This window comes from Pteropus vampyrus, unplaced genomic scaffold, assembly GCF_000151845.1.
Source record: "Pteropus vampyrus isolate Shadow unplaced genomic scaffold, Pvam_2.0 Scaffold30, whole genome shotgun sequence".
Lineage (NCBI taxonomy): Eukaryota > Metazoa > Chordata > Mammalia > Chiroptera > Pteropodidae > Pteropus > Pteropus vampyrus.
The window spans coordinates 4,699,253-4,713,216 of record NW_011888811.1 but is presented as its reverse complement, the minus strand read 5'-3'; positions in this window follow the sequence as shown (position 1 = coordinate 4,713,216).

Here is a 13,964-nt window from a genome sequence, read left to right as displayed (position 1 = left end):
GATAAAGTAGCAGGATTTGACTGACTCTAATTTTGAAAGAATTTTTACTGTGGGTAAATGCCATCAGTGTTGCATGCCATGGAGAAACCACTTACAAAAGGAAAAGTCAATCCACGTGACAAACTATGCTGTTGTTTTATTTTAAGAAGTTGCCACCCCAGTCTTTAGCAATTGCCACCGTGATCAGTCAGCAGCTATCAACACTGAAGCAAGACCCTCCACCAGCAAAAAGATTATAACTCACTGAAGATTTAGTTGATGGTTAGTATTTTTAGCAATAAAGTATTTTTAATTAAGGTATGTGCATTGTAAGGCAATGCTATTGCACACTTAATAGACTTCAGTATCATGTAAACATAACTTATATGCACTGGGAAAATAAAAAATTGTGTGACCTGCTTATTGCAATATGCACTTTATTGCAATGATCTAGAAATGAATGCAATATTTCTAAGGTATGCCTGTAATATGTTCTCATTACTTGTTTGTATTTTAAACAAAACTTTATTTAATTTTGCCACTATTTTTCAGTATGCTGCTTTTGTGGCAGTTGCTGTGTTAGTGTCACAAAAGTAAGTTGTAACTAAGCAATATTTCTTTAAAATATTCTTAAAAATTAGCTGCAAACTATCATCAATTTTCAAATGACCCAGATTATGGATTTTACTCAGGAGAGGAAAATAAATCTGAGGAAGAAAAACAATCATATTTTTTAAAAAGAGAATTCATAGTACAACACAAAGAGCCTTAACTAGGGCAGAAACATTAGAAGACTCTGTCATTAGAAAGAAAACTTGAAAATAAATACAAATGAAAATACCCAACATTGGGGAAAAAAAACAATATCTCTTCTAGTGGGTGTGTTTCTTCCACTAGAAGTGACATTAAACCATATGTAAAATCAGTCCTCTTTTCTCATTCATCATTACCTTATTCTTTAAAAAATGTTATATAGAGTCTAAATGCATTTTCACTGAAATGTTCATTCAATATCTATTAAGTATCTAAAAAGTTTGAAGCATATGAGTCATAGGGATGGGAAATAAAATCGGTGCCTTTAAAAAGTAGATAGGCCTGTTGAAAAGATAAAACACTAAGCACACATAAGTCATTATGGATTGAAACCATATAGGAGATGGTAGATTGTTAGGTGTCTAAACAAATATTAGAAAGTGAACACTGAAGATTAGAAGGGAGAGCAATAGACGCAGATTAGAAAAGAAGACTCAACAGGATTGGAAAAAGATCTTGTAAGATATGGGTAAGGTTTATGATTCAAGGAGGTTTTGCTGGATAGAAAGTCCAGTATAAGCAAAGGCATGGAGGTAGAAGCAGTGTTGAGAGAATATTATATATCTGGCAAATCTTACAGGACTTGTTATATTTGGGAGTATGAAAAATAATAATTAGAGAAAAAGAGGTATCTAGCATTTATTTAACATTACTATACACAAGATACTTTACAAAGTCTCACAATAAGATCATGTGGTAAGTACTATTATATCCATTTTATAGAAAGAAAAAAATAATAAATGAACTTGGAATATATTAAGAGATTTTTGTAAAAGGAAATACTACGCTGTGTGCTAAGTGAAAAAGGCAGTCTGCAGAAGGAAATGCAGGTAGGTAAGAAAGAAGAGAATATAAATTGGGAAGTAGGGACAATGCACATTTTGTGAATTAAATTTCTTTTTTCATAGACCACTGACATTTTAAAAACGAATCTGTAAAGTGAATTAAAGAATGCCAGTCTAGGAAAATTCTTAGCTTCAGTGAATAAATTCACAGTATTAGCACTGAATGGTGAGAAAGCAAAATAACTTCTCTTCGAGGTAATGCTAGATCTCATTAGATATAATTTTTTAAAATTTTATTCACCATGAAGATGCATAAATCTGACATACAGATTCTACCATATATCAGTAAGCATTATACTCGTAAAAAGTCACTAAATTCTTCTCCAAAATAAAATGGAAGAAGTACAGAGGACAGAAGGACAGCTGGACACACCTTACAGAAGATAATAGACTTGGTCCCTCTTTTCTTATAGAGTTCTTGCATGTCTTAATCCTTTCTCTTTCTCTCACTATCTCTTCGTTTCTTTCTCTTTCTTGCTTTCTTACCTTTATTATTATTATTATTATTATTTTTATGGCTCGGAGGCTGGCAAATTATACTCTAAGAAGTGAAAAGAACAGAAAAAGAATTATGAAAATTAAGAGTGTAAAACCTAGTAAAGATCTGAAGTAGATGAAGGTGAAATTTCATCTGAAGAATATGCAATTAATATATACAGTTTTAATTTTTAAAATATATTAGTGAACAGATGCAAACATTAGGAACTAAGTTTGTTCTATTTGGTAACTGGCAAACAAAGCAGAAAAGACTTTCTAAAATTGGAATAATTGTTATAGCATCTGTGGTTTTAGGGCACTGTTTTTGAAATTTGACAAGTTTCACCAAAAATTACAGATATGATGAAGGGACTTATGATAATACATAAGGTGGAAGAAGTCAGCATTCTTAGCTCAGTACGTGGATATTAGGAAAAGTAGTAATAATGTTAATCTCAAATAAAAAGATTTAATCTGGATCATCAGGTACTTTACACAAGTTCTGTCATTTGGCAGTTGTCAGCAGCATCTTTTGTAACTATTAAAATAGTTTTAATCTAAAAGTAAAAGGTTTTTTTTCTAGGTGAGAAACTTTATAACTTTATAAATTTTTCTAGGTGAGAAACTTTATAACTTTATAAATTTTAACATAAATTTTAACATAAATATAAATTTTAACAGAAACTTTATAACTTTATAAATTTTAACAGTGTTCAGAAAGTCTCCAATAACAAGGAATATAGGGGGAAAGGAATAAATATTTAGAATATAGATTACAAATCTTTGATTTATCAAATATCTCCAGAATCATATTAGAAATATGAGATTAATTGAGCAATTCTAATTTTAAATATGACATGTATTAGGTAGAAAATTACTAAACTACAAATTTTGTGGGTTTAAAATGAAATAAGGCAGTTCCACGTTTGGTCAAGATGAATAACAGTAACCAAATTTACTCTCCTGCCTGGTTCAATAAAAGGAGAAAATATTAAAATAGCAGTTTTCAACACTGGTCATCAGACATCCAAGACTGTGATCCATGAGAGCTGGTAAACGATTAACCCTGTGATACTCCAGCTTACTAGCCTTGAGAGAATTTCCAGGCCATGGTACGGAGAAGACGAACACAGGTGAAGCCTCGTGGACTTCCTGAGTTGAAAGATGGAGATAAGAATCCAGAGAGACTAAGATAACTAAAGTGCAGAGGCCGGAGGACCAAAATGAAGAGTTGCAGCAAGAGAGAACCCTGGAGATCTGTGGAGATTTCCTCCGGCTGCTTGGCTGAGCACTGTGGGAGAAACCACAAAAGGATTAGTGAGAACAGAGCCTCGTGCTCATTCAGTGACTTTTCCTACCAGCTATATTGGAGAACAGCATAATTCAGGGGGCTGTAGGTAGAGTACACAGAGTATCTAGGACTCATTAGTAGGGAACAGTTAGATAAAACATTGCTCTAGCACGACCTAACATATCTTACAAGCAAGAGTGAAAAGGATCAAACAGTTTCTAAATAACTTCATTGCATTTGAGAACAAAGCTCAGGTCACATATATATATGTTTGTGTATATTTATATATACGTAACTATAAAAATATCCATATCCCAATAAAGTAAAATTCACAATTTTATGTTATATTCTTTGTAAGCAAAGATTACTAGTCATAAGACAAACCTCAATAAATTTAAAAGGATTCAAGTCATACAACATGTGTTCTCTGACGATAATGGAATAAATTAGACATTAATTTTTTCAAAAATCTGGAAAAAAATCCTTAAACATTTGGAAATGGAATAACACGGTTATATATAACCCATGAATCAAAGAAAAAAAAAGAAAATTAGAACATTTGAATGAAAATAAAAGCATAACTCATTAAAATGTGTGGAATATCACCAAAACAGTTCTTAGAAGCAATTTATAGGAGTAACTGCCTATGTTAGAAGTGAAGAAATGTCTCAAATAAATGTTCTTGCTTTCTATATTAATGAACTAAGAAAAGAACAACAACAAAAAACCTCAAAATCACAAAAATCAGAGCAAAATAATAAGATGGAAATAGAAAAACAATATAGAAAAATCAATGAAAACAAAAGCTATTTCTTTGGGATTAAAAAAAAACAAAACAAAGAGGTTTCTTAAAATGAAAGGATTCTAGCCAGAGTGACCAGGATAAAGGAGAAAAGATACAAATTACCAGTTTCAGGAATGAGATAGGTGACATCATGAGAGATTCTACAGATATTAAATTGATAATAAGCAAATATGAATAATTTTATGCCTATAAAATGACAACTTAAATGAAATAGACATTTCTTGAAAGATACAACCTATAAAAACTGACTCAAGAAGAAACTTGAGAATAAATGTCTTGGGACACAAAGCAATGCACATGGCAACTACAGTTAATAAGTTGCTACTACAGTAAATCTTAAAAGTTCTCATCACAAGACAAGTTCTGTATGTACAGCGAATGTTAACTAGACTTATTGTGATCATTTCATAAAATATACAAATATTGAATTTTGATGTAAACCTGAAACTAGTAATGTCGTATGTCAATTATACTTCAATAAAGCTGTTTTAAAAAGTTGGAATTTTGAAAATTTTACAACACTTCATTCTGTTTATTAAGAGAGATGTTTTGAAGGAGTGGCACAGGACCTATATTGCTTTGAAATCATGTTGCCATTCTTTTTTATTTAATTATTTCACATATATTATGTGTCATGAATTCTGTGAAAGTTTTTTTTACACTGTTCCATTTGTTTCATCATGTAGAACTTCCTTTTAAAAGCTTATCACAGAAAAATCATTCCAATTAATTTAGCATTCTTGTTAATTGTAAAATGGCCAATTTCGAGTAAAAAAAAATCATTAAAACAGTGGTCTCGTAAAGATCAGTTTTAGTCTTGCACTCTGTCAGTATCTTCAGTGCTGCTACCCTACTTGTCAAACTACTATATGCATTTTGAAAAGGTGTGGCTCTGTGACAGTCTAGTCACTTGAGACAGTATTTGTAAAATTTCATAGGAAACTAAAGAGAAAAATAAACCGAATCATTTTGTTCTCTGGCTTAACAAAAAATTAACCACAGGTAACTTGAGGATTAGCATCATTAAGAAAAAATATTTCTATTTTAAAATATTATCAAAAGAACATATCACAACTGAAAGCTTACTGTCTACCCTAGTCACTATCAACAATGAGATGATACAACAAAATTTTATTACCTTAATCATTGATCTTTATCTTCACGGGTTTTTGAGAAAGCCATTCAGAAGCCTATTTTTAGAGTTGACATTCAGTATTATTTTATGTTACTTTTGGGTGAACAGCATAGTGGTTAGACATTTATAAAACTTAGGAAGCGATCTCCTCAATTAGTACCCACCTGGCACTATACATAGTTATCGCATTATTATTGACTATATTCCCTGTGCTATAGTTTATATCCATGTGGCTATTCATAATTACCAATGTGTACTTCTTAATCTCTTCACCTTTTTTACCCAGCATCGTAACCCCCATCCCATCTGACAATCACCAGTTCGTTCTCTGAATCTATAGGTCTATTTTTGCTTTATTTTGTTAGTTAGATTTCATGTTAGTGAAATTATATTGTATTTGTCTTTCTTTGACTTATTTCAGAAGCCTTTACATGCCATAATATCACTTAAGAAACATACTCAAGCTATCCTAATATTGAAGGTAAGGTGACGAAAAGCAATTACAGTTGATAAATATGACATCACTTTAATAACTTTAATATTAATAAGAACATTTGTAAATATTCAAAAAAGAAAGTGATGGTTATTTGATAGTAACATGGTTGTACTAAAACTAGTTAATACAGACTAACTATATTTCCATTCATAAATTGTCTGCCTAGGAGTTATTAAGAGAAAGCCTAGAGAATATCTGATTTCAGTAAGGTCGTTGTCAGTGCTTTCTGCTTTATACATGTATGAAAGATGAGCAAGGAGGTTTCAGTGAAAGAAGGCACTTTACACTGCACGGTATGTCACATAATCAGAAAGCATCTTTATTTTTCTCTCTCACCAGTTCTTTAAATTTACTCTGAGAGAAATGTCCTTCCACTTTCCCAGATGAAAATTGGAGTTTCTCCTTGAGTTTTGCCAAATATTTTGCAGCTATGTTAAACTGCAAATACAGACTCGATTCAGAAGTTAAATATAAGTTCACATAACAATAAAACTTCTCTATTTGATTTGAAGTTGTTAAAATAATCTTCTCTCACCCAAACAGGACATTCTAGGTGGGAAGTTGAAGAAAGGGGCATGAGCCTCCCCTTCAACTTCAGACACCAGTCACAAACCCTCTGTACTAATGATCAGCTGGCTATAAATCAGAGGTTCCCAGGACTCCCTCATTAGGTTAGATTAATTTGCTAGAGTGGCTCACAGAATGCAGAGAAACATTTTACTTACTAGATTACTGGTTTATTTAAAAGGCTATAATTCAGAAACAGCCAGATGGAAGAGGTTCATAGAGCAAGGCTTGGGAAAAGGTTCAGAGCTTCCGTGCCCGCTCCAGGCTCACCACTCACCTGACACTTACACGCTTCCGCCAACCTGGAAGCTCTCTGAGCCTAGTCCTTTTGGGTTTTTATGCAGGCTTCATTACAAAGGCACGAATACTAAATCGTTGGCCATTGGCAATTTCTTCAACTTCAGAGCCCCTCTCCTGGAGGAACTTTTAGAGTGGGACTGAAAGTTCCAACTATCCTATCACATCATTCTCCCGACAGCCACCCCCCACCCCCAGCCCCCCCCCCCCACCCCCCCACATCCCATCCCCCATCCTTAAGTGTCATTAACATAACAAAAAGCACCATATTGCTCCCATCACTTAGGAAATTCCAAGGGGTTTGGGGAGTCTGTGCCAGAAACAGGGATGAGGTCCAAGTATATATTTCTTATTATAAATCATAATATCACAATAACCTCTCTTAATTTTTTTTTTCATTATATACTCATTGTATAGTCCCTGTTGGGATATAATACACAATACCATTTTCCTAAAGAAATCCTCACAGAAATCTTCTATGTTCATCTTTGCCCCTTTTTATAACCTTGGTGTGGCTGAAAATTTTTTAAGAGTTAAATCCTATGAAAATGCCAGACTGTCTAGTTTTATATCTGCTCTGTCTTTGTGCCCCAGTTGAAATTCCACTTTAATATCCTGATACAGTGTGTAGTTCTGTAACTACACTACCAGACACAGAGCACTAACTAATGGGCCCTTTTCTATCTGGAGGTCGTCTCTGACGGCATGCCGTGTGTAGCTATTCTATTCAACATTTGAAATAAATACTGTGGATGAAGATAATAAAAGCTTGTTTATCAAAGTTTTAGATGTCAGAGTTCCATATGGTAGCCGATCTGAAAGGAATGAGATAAAAATTTAATAGAAGTATGTGCATCGTCATGCATTTACATACAATAAACCACCTTCCCAGGGATGAAAGAAGAGGGGACACTGGTGGCACTGAGTCAAGATGGCAGGAGCCCAGGCTGCTCCATCAAAACATAGTTTCGACATTAGACAGAATATTTTAGAATAATCTCTTGTATTAGACTCTTCAAGTTGCAATTCAAAGAAATCTTACTCAAATGGCTTAAGTAAGAAAGGATGTTTATATCTGTAATACCTGAAACGTCCAAAGACAGGCTTCATTTTCATCTGAATATAGGTGGTTTAAGGGATCTGTTTCTCTTTATTGCTCGCTTCTTTCTTCCTCCGTAGTAGGCGATTTCTCAGGTGAGATACAGACAATAGCAAGATGGCCAGCTGTTGCTCCAACATTGTATCTTTGGTTAAGCAATATCAACAGATTTATTTCTGTAATAATTCCAATTTCACTGCCAGGTTACCTTGGAAAGATCAATCTTAAGCTCACGTGTCTGTCTCTGAACCAATTGCTGTGGTCGGTGGCTAAGTTCAACTGCACCTTTGTCATTTGACCACAAGATGACTTAAAGTAGAGCAAGGATCAATAGCATCTAGAAGGAATGCTAGATGTTGTTACCAGAAAAGGGAGAATGAATGTTAAATAGAAATGAAACTATTCACTACATCCAGACACATTGTCCAAAGACTTTTGACAAACTGTAGTGAGTTCAGTGAAGTATAGATACAATAATAAAAGATTTTTTAAACCATGTCCTATAAGAAAGTAGTGAAAATTAGTCATATTTTGTTTGAACAAGAGAAGGGTGGGGAAAGAGTTGGGACAGTAAATATGTTTTTCAAACATTATATAAACCAGTATGTAAAGGAGATAAACCTGTCTCTAAAAGGCAAACCTTAGACTAAGGCTTGGAACTTACAGGAAAATTTATTTTTATATTAACTAATTTTATAAAAATATATGGCACTGAAAACCAGTTGAAAATAAGATCTCTCATAGATGGATTTATTTCTTGTCATTAGTAGTTTTTAATGTAATGTTTCACGTCTTTAGTTCAAGAAGTACAAGGCCGACACAGTAATAACAAACATTTACTATTCGAAATGGCACAGCATGAACATGCATTAGACCACCCTGCCTGCCCAACTTTGCCTTCCTAGCTACACGTAAGGACAGAAATAAATAATACTCCTTTCAAATATGTGTTTTCTCATGTTATTTTTGCACTCATATTTTATGCATCATTCTAACTTAACATTTTCTGCCCTGTAACAAGAAAATTAGTAATTCAGACTGAGCTTTATTAAGGCTAAATCTTATTTCATAATTTTATAATGATATTTTTCTCTTCATTCAAAAAACAAAAAGTCACGAAGGCAAATGAAATGATGTTTTCCTTATGATATCAGAAACTAATTTGCTAGCAGAATTTTGAGTGGGTTGAACATACTCACCCCAATCAGTAAGCATGACTGATGTTTACTTATTAGCCTCTCCTGTTGTTCTAATTACCTATTATGGGTCATCATTCACCAATTTGACTTGTGGAAGAGTTTTGAGTGTAGGAGGCTTGGGATGGGTCTGCAAATTCAAATTCATTATTTTTAAAAGTCTTAAAAATTAAAAGCAACCTCATTTATTTTCATGTCAAGAACACTACAATATAAAAAACATAGGTAGAACATTTCACATTATTTTTTTGTGACATCTAAGAGGAATAAATTATTTATCTTTATGTCTGAGTACACACGTACACAAAACACATACTCTTGAAAGTTGCGAAAAGGAGTAATTTAATAAAAAATAAATAGGTTAAGGATAAGGGAAAGATTGTGAGATCTTCACCTGGACTAGAACTATAAAGTCATTAGAATCTGTGCTGTCCAAGAGGAATACATTTCTTTATGTGTGTATATTTAGGTACGTGTGTCTATATAGTTGCATAAACAAATTTATGAATATGTTAATATATTTATTTCAAGAATATTGGCAATACTTGCAGAGGAAACTGAAACTGATATACCATACTGGACATGCTAAAAAGGGCATTTGCCACACTCATAATCCCATCTAGGCAGGCATGTTTTTATCACATAAACCTCATCTCATGTGCCACACTTAATGGATCCAAAATTGGGCACCACGCCCAAGGAAAGCCAATGGATAGCTTTCCTGTGACCTATGATAGGGCTCTTGTGGATTAGTACAAATGTACTGGGCCAACCAGATTTTCTCTCTTGGGAATTTGAACTAGAGAGAGTAGAAAATGTCAGGCAGAGAGAGATCCGTAAAGGGATATTTCATGAGGATTATGGTGAAATGAAGTTATTATAAAGCAGGAAAGATAACTATTATGGACCACATATTTCTCTAAAATTCATATGTTGAAATCTAACCCCTAATGGATTGGTACGGGATAAATGCCCTTATAAAATAAAAGGAGAAGATAAGAATCATCGCCCTCTGTTCTCTGCTGTGTGAGGATGTAGGAGACCAGGAAGCAGACACTGGATCTCCCAGAATCTTGAGCTTCTCAGCCTCCAGAACTGTGAGATATAGATGTCATCAGACATGTCATTAGAAATACATGTCACCAAGCCACCCTGTCTAATGCATTCTCTTATAGCAGCTTCAGTTGACTTAAGACAATGACTGGGACAAATCAGCAGAAATTCAATGTAAGTTTATAGATAAGAATGTAAAGAATCAGTCATCTGTAGTGAGAGTTGAAATATTTGAGAAGACACCAAGAAGAATAGATTGGGGAGCACATAGAATTGTCTCAAATTCTAATGACAGTCTAGTTTTAGTTCGGGCGAATGTTGACCATCTGTCCTTGATTCTTTCCTTGTTCTATCATTTACCTTAAATTTATCATTCTAACAACTCAACAATATTTCTAAAGTTATCAAGAGTCAGCATAAGTGAGTAGTTAAAAGAGAAAACAAAGCAAATTAGGGTTCAAATTTGTAGCTCTGCTACTTATGACCAGTGTGATCTCGAGAAAGTTACCTAATGGTCAGTGGCTGAGTGTCTCTCATTTGTTTTTCAGTTAACTTCATTAAACTATAATTTACATAAAATATGTCCCTTTAAGTGTAAAGTTGGAAGAATTTGAAGAAATGCACATGTCTATTTAACCACCACTATCAACGCGTAGAACAGTTCCTTCCTCCAAAAAAATACCTGCAAGCCATTTTGTAGCTAATACCTCCCTGTCTCCCTGGTCTAAAGCAAACGTCAACCTTTTTCTGTCAGTTACATTAATTTTTGTTTTTTCAGTATTATACACTAGTGTAATCTTAAAGAAACTTAGGAATCCATGCCTGTTATGTGTATTAGTAGTATGTTGCTTTTTATTACTAAGAGATAAAAGAGAAAAATAAATTTTTCTGCTGCATAGATATACCACAGTTTTAGTCAGGTGTTGATGAAAATTGTTTTTTCTGTTTATTTTTTTGGTTATTAATAAAAAAACTTATGGACATTTGTGTATAAGTTTTTGAGGCCCTTATTTCATTTCTCTTAGGTTTTATACTAGGAAATGGAATTTCTGAATCATGCATGTTTAACTTTATAAGTTGCCAAATCTCTGAAATGGCAGTGTATGAAATTTCCAGTTTGTCCGCATTCTTATCAGTATTTAGTAGCATTAGTCCTTTTTATTTTAACCATTCTAGTGGGGATGTGTTCACCTTATTATACTTTTATTTTGCATTTCCTTGACAACTAATGACTTTGAGCATTTTTCATGTGCTTATCAGCCATTCATTTATCTTCTTTTGTGAAGTATCTAACTCTTTGCCCATTTTTAAATCAAATTATTTTTCTTACAATTGTGGAGTTGTACAATTTATGTATTTGTTAAATTCTTAAATATTCAAAGCTTTGATGCTACATTAAATTATACATATTTGTGTATATAAAAGTGTGTACATATAGATTTGTATATATGTACATATGCTTTTTTACAATTTTTCATTGGTAATATTTATAAATACAATTGACTTGGTGTAATTACTCATATTCTTTGATGTTACTAAATTCACTTATTTTGATGCCTTTTTATTTTTGGAATTCCTTAGGGTATTCTACATACATAACCATACTGACTGATACTAAGTAGCTTTACTTCTTTCTTTCAAATTTAATTGCCTTTTATTTATTTAATTGCCTTTTATTTATTTTTCTTGTTGCAGTGGCTACAAAGTTGAATAAAAGGAGAAAGAGTAGTCATGTTAATTATTACAAATGGAGGTCGAATTTTTCAAAAAGTATTTACATTTATTAAGATGATAATGTAACTTTTCTTAAGTTAATCTGCAAATTCTCTCTCCGTGTATGTGTGTCTGTGTGTGTGTGTGTGTGTGTATGTATATGTATATATGTGTAATTCAGACTTGAATTCCTGGGATAAAACCTTCATGGTCAAATGTATTATCCTTTTCATATATCCCTGGATTTTCTTTGAAATATTTTATTAAGGACTTTTATAACTTAGTTCATCAGAGATATATTTTTTGTCCTCTCTTTTGTGATGTCTTTTTCTGACTTTGGTGTAAAAGATAATTCTGGCTTCATAAAATTAGTTGGTCATTGTTTGCTCTTACTGTAAATGCTGAAAGGGCTTGTGAAGTTTTGGTGTCAGTTGGTGTCATTTCTTCCTTGAATGTTGAATTGACGAGTATAGTTATTTGGGCCTTCAATGTTTTGTTTGTGGGAAGTTTTCTTTATCATGAAATAAATTTTATTAATCTACATGTGACTATTCAGATTTTTCTTTTTTCTTATATAGTTTGTCTATGTGCGTGACTCCGTTTCTTAATTCACAAAGCAAGGATAATAGTAATATACTTTCATAAAGCTGTCGTGACGATTATGTGAGTTCATATATTATAAATACTTAAAGCAGGATTTGACATAGAGTAAACATACCCAAGAGCAACTGTTAGGCATTAAAATGTAGTAATTATTATTATGTACTGATGTAAGAGTAAAAGCACACAAAAGTATTATTCTGGTTAAATCCCGAGAAGTAATAATTCTAACAAAAACTAAGTTATTTAAATCTGTTGAGCTTGCGACTTATCCCCAACTCATAAAGAAATTGGATTTCTAATAATCTTAATGGAATGTCAAATTAAATTTTTAGAAAAATTAAATTAAATTGTCAGAAACCATTTCAAATAAATAAATTGAAAATTTGAAGGTCTGGTGTAAGTAGAGATTTAATATGTCCTTTATACTTCCTACTGTAATTAAAAATATAGATATCACTTGAGCCATGGAGTTTTACACATGTTAAGACTCAAGACAAGGAATTATATACCAGATGCTTAATAACAGTGCTGGATTTCATGTATAATTGAGAATGCTTTTGGTTACTAACAAAAAGCCATATCAAATGGCTTTTTAAAAAATGCAACATATTGGTGCATATAACTAGAGGTTAAGAGTTAGTGTTGGCTTCTGAGTTGGTTAATCCAAAAGTTCATGAATTTTAGGTATCCATTTTTTTCTTTCTCCAAAGTGTCATATTCATCTTAAAACTAGACCCTGAATCTTTTTCTTTCCATGTTGAACAATTCTTCCCTTGTGCTTGAAGGAGTGGAGAGTGGGTCAGTGTTAAATATGTAAACATCCTGCCATCTTTGAGCCAGTAACTGCACCAGTGAATATCATGCTTCCGGCCTCGGTTCCCTAACAATCCCTTGCAAGCGTGATGCTGTTACCGCGATTAGCTTAGACAAAACAGGGTCCTCTAAATTATTAATTAATTCCCTAAATTATGTTGCAGTCATGCAGTGGGATAGAGGTGGAGTAAGAATTGTGGTATTATTTACAACACCCATTATCCTTTATCCTACTATGGCAGATGCTGCTATTTCCACCCACATTCCTCTGTTTCTTTCTTCCTTAGAAAGAGAATACTCAGACTTTTAGCCACGCATGGTTGTTTCACATAGATACTCTGTTTTCCAGGCTAACATGCAGCTAACTCTGTCCATATAGTTAATTTCTGGTCAAAGAAATGTCATGTTCAACTTCCAGGATATGTCCTTAAATAGGGAGCACATTCTCCTCATCCTTCTCTCTTCCTGAAATGGGGGTATCGATTTGATCAGCACAGCTTGAATAACCGTCTGGACCATGCTGAGGATGCTAAGAGGAGCCAGATCCCCGATGATCATGGAGCACACATCTCATCACACTTCATCTTTGTGAGGAATAGAAATAAATTGATATTTTATTTCAACCATTATTTATTTCAAGCGTTTTGGCATTTATAGATAAATCCAATCCTATGGTTAATTTTCAAAAACTAACATCTGCATTATATTACTGTACATTTTAAAAGACTCATCCTAATAGTGTAAATTGGTTGGGACTAACATTTTGGGGGTGTGCAACCCAA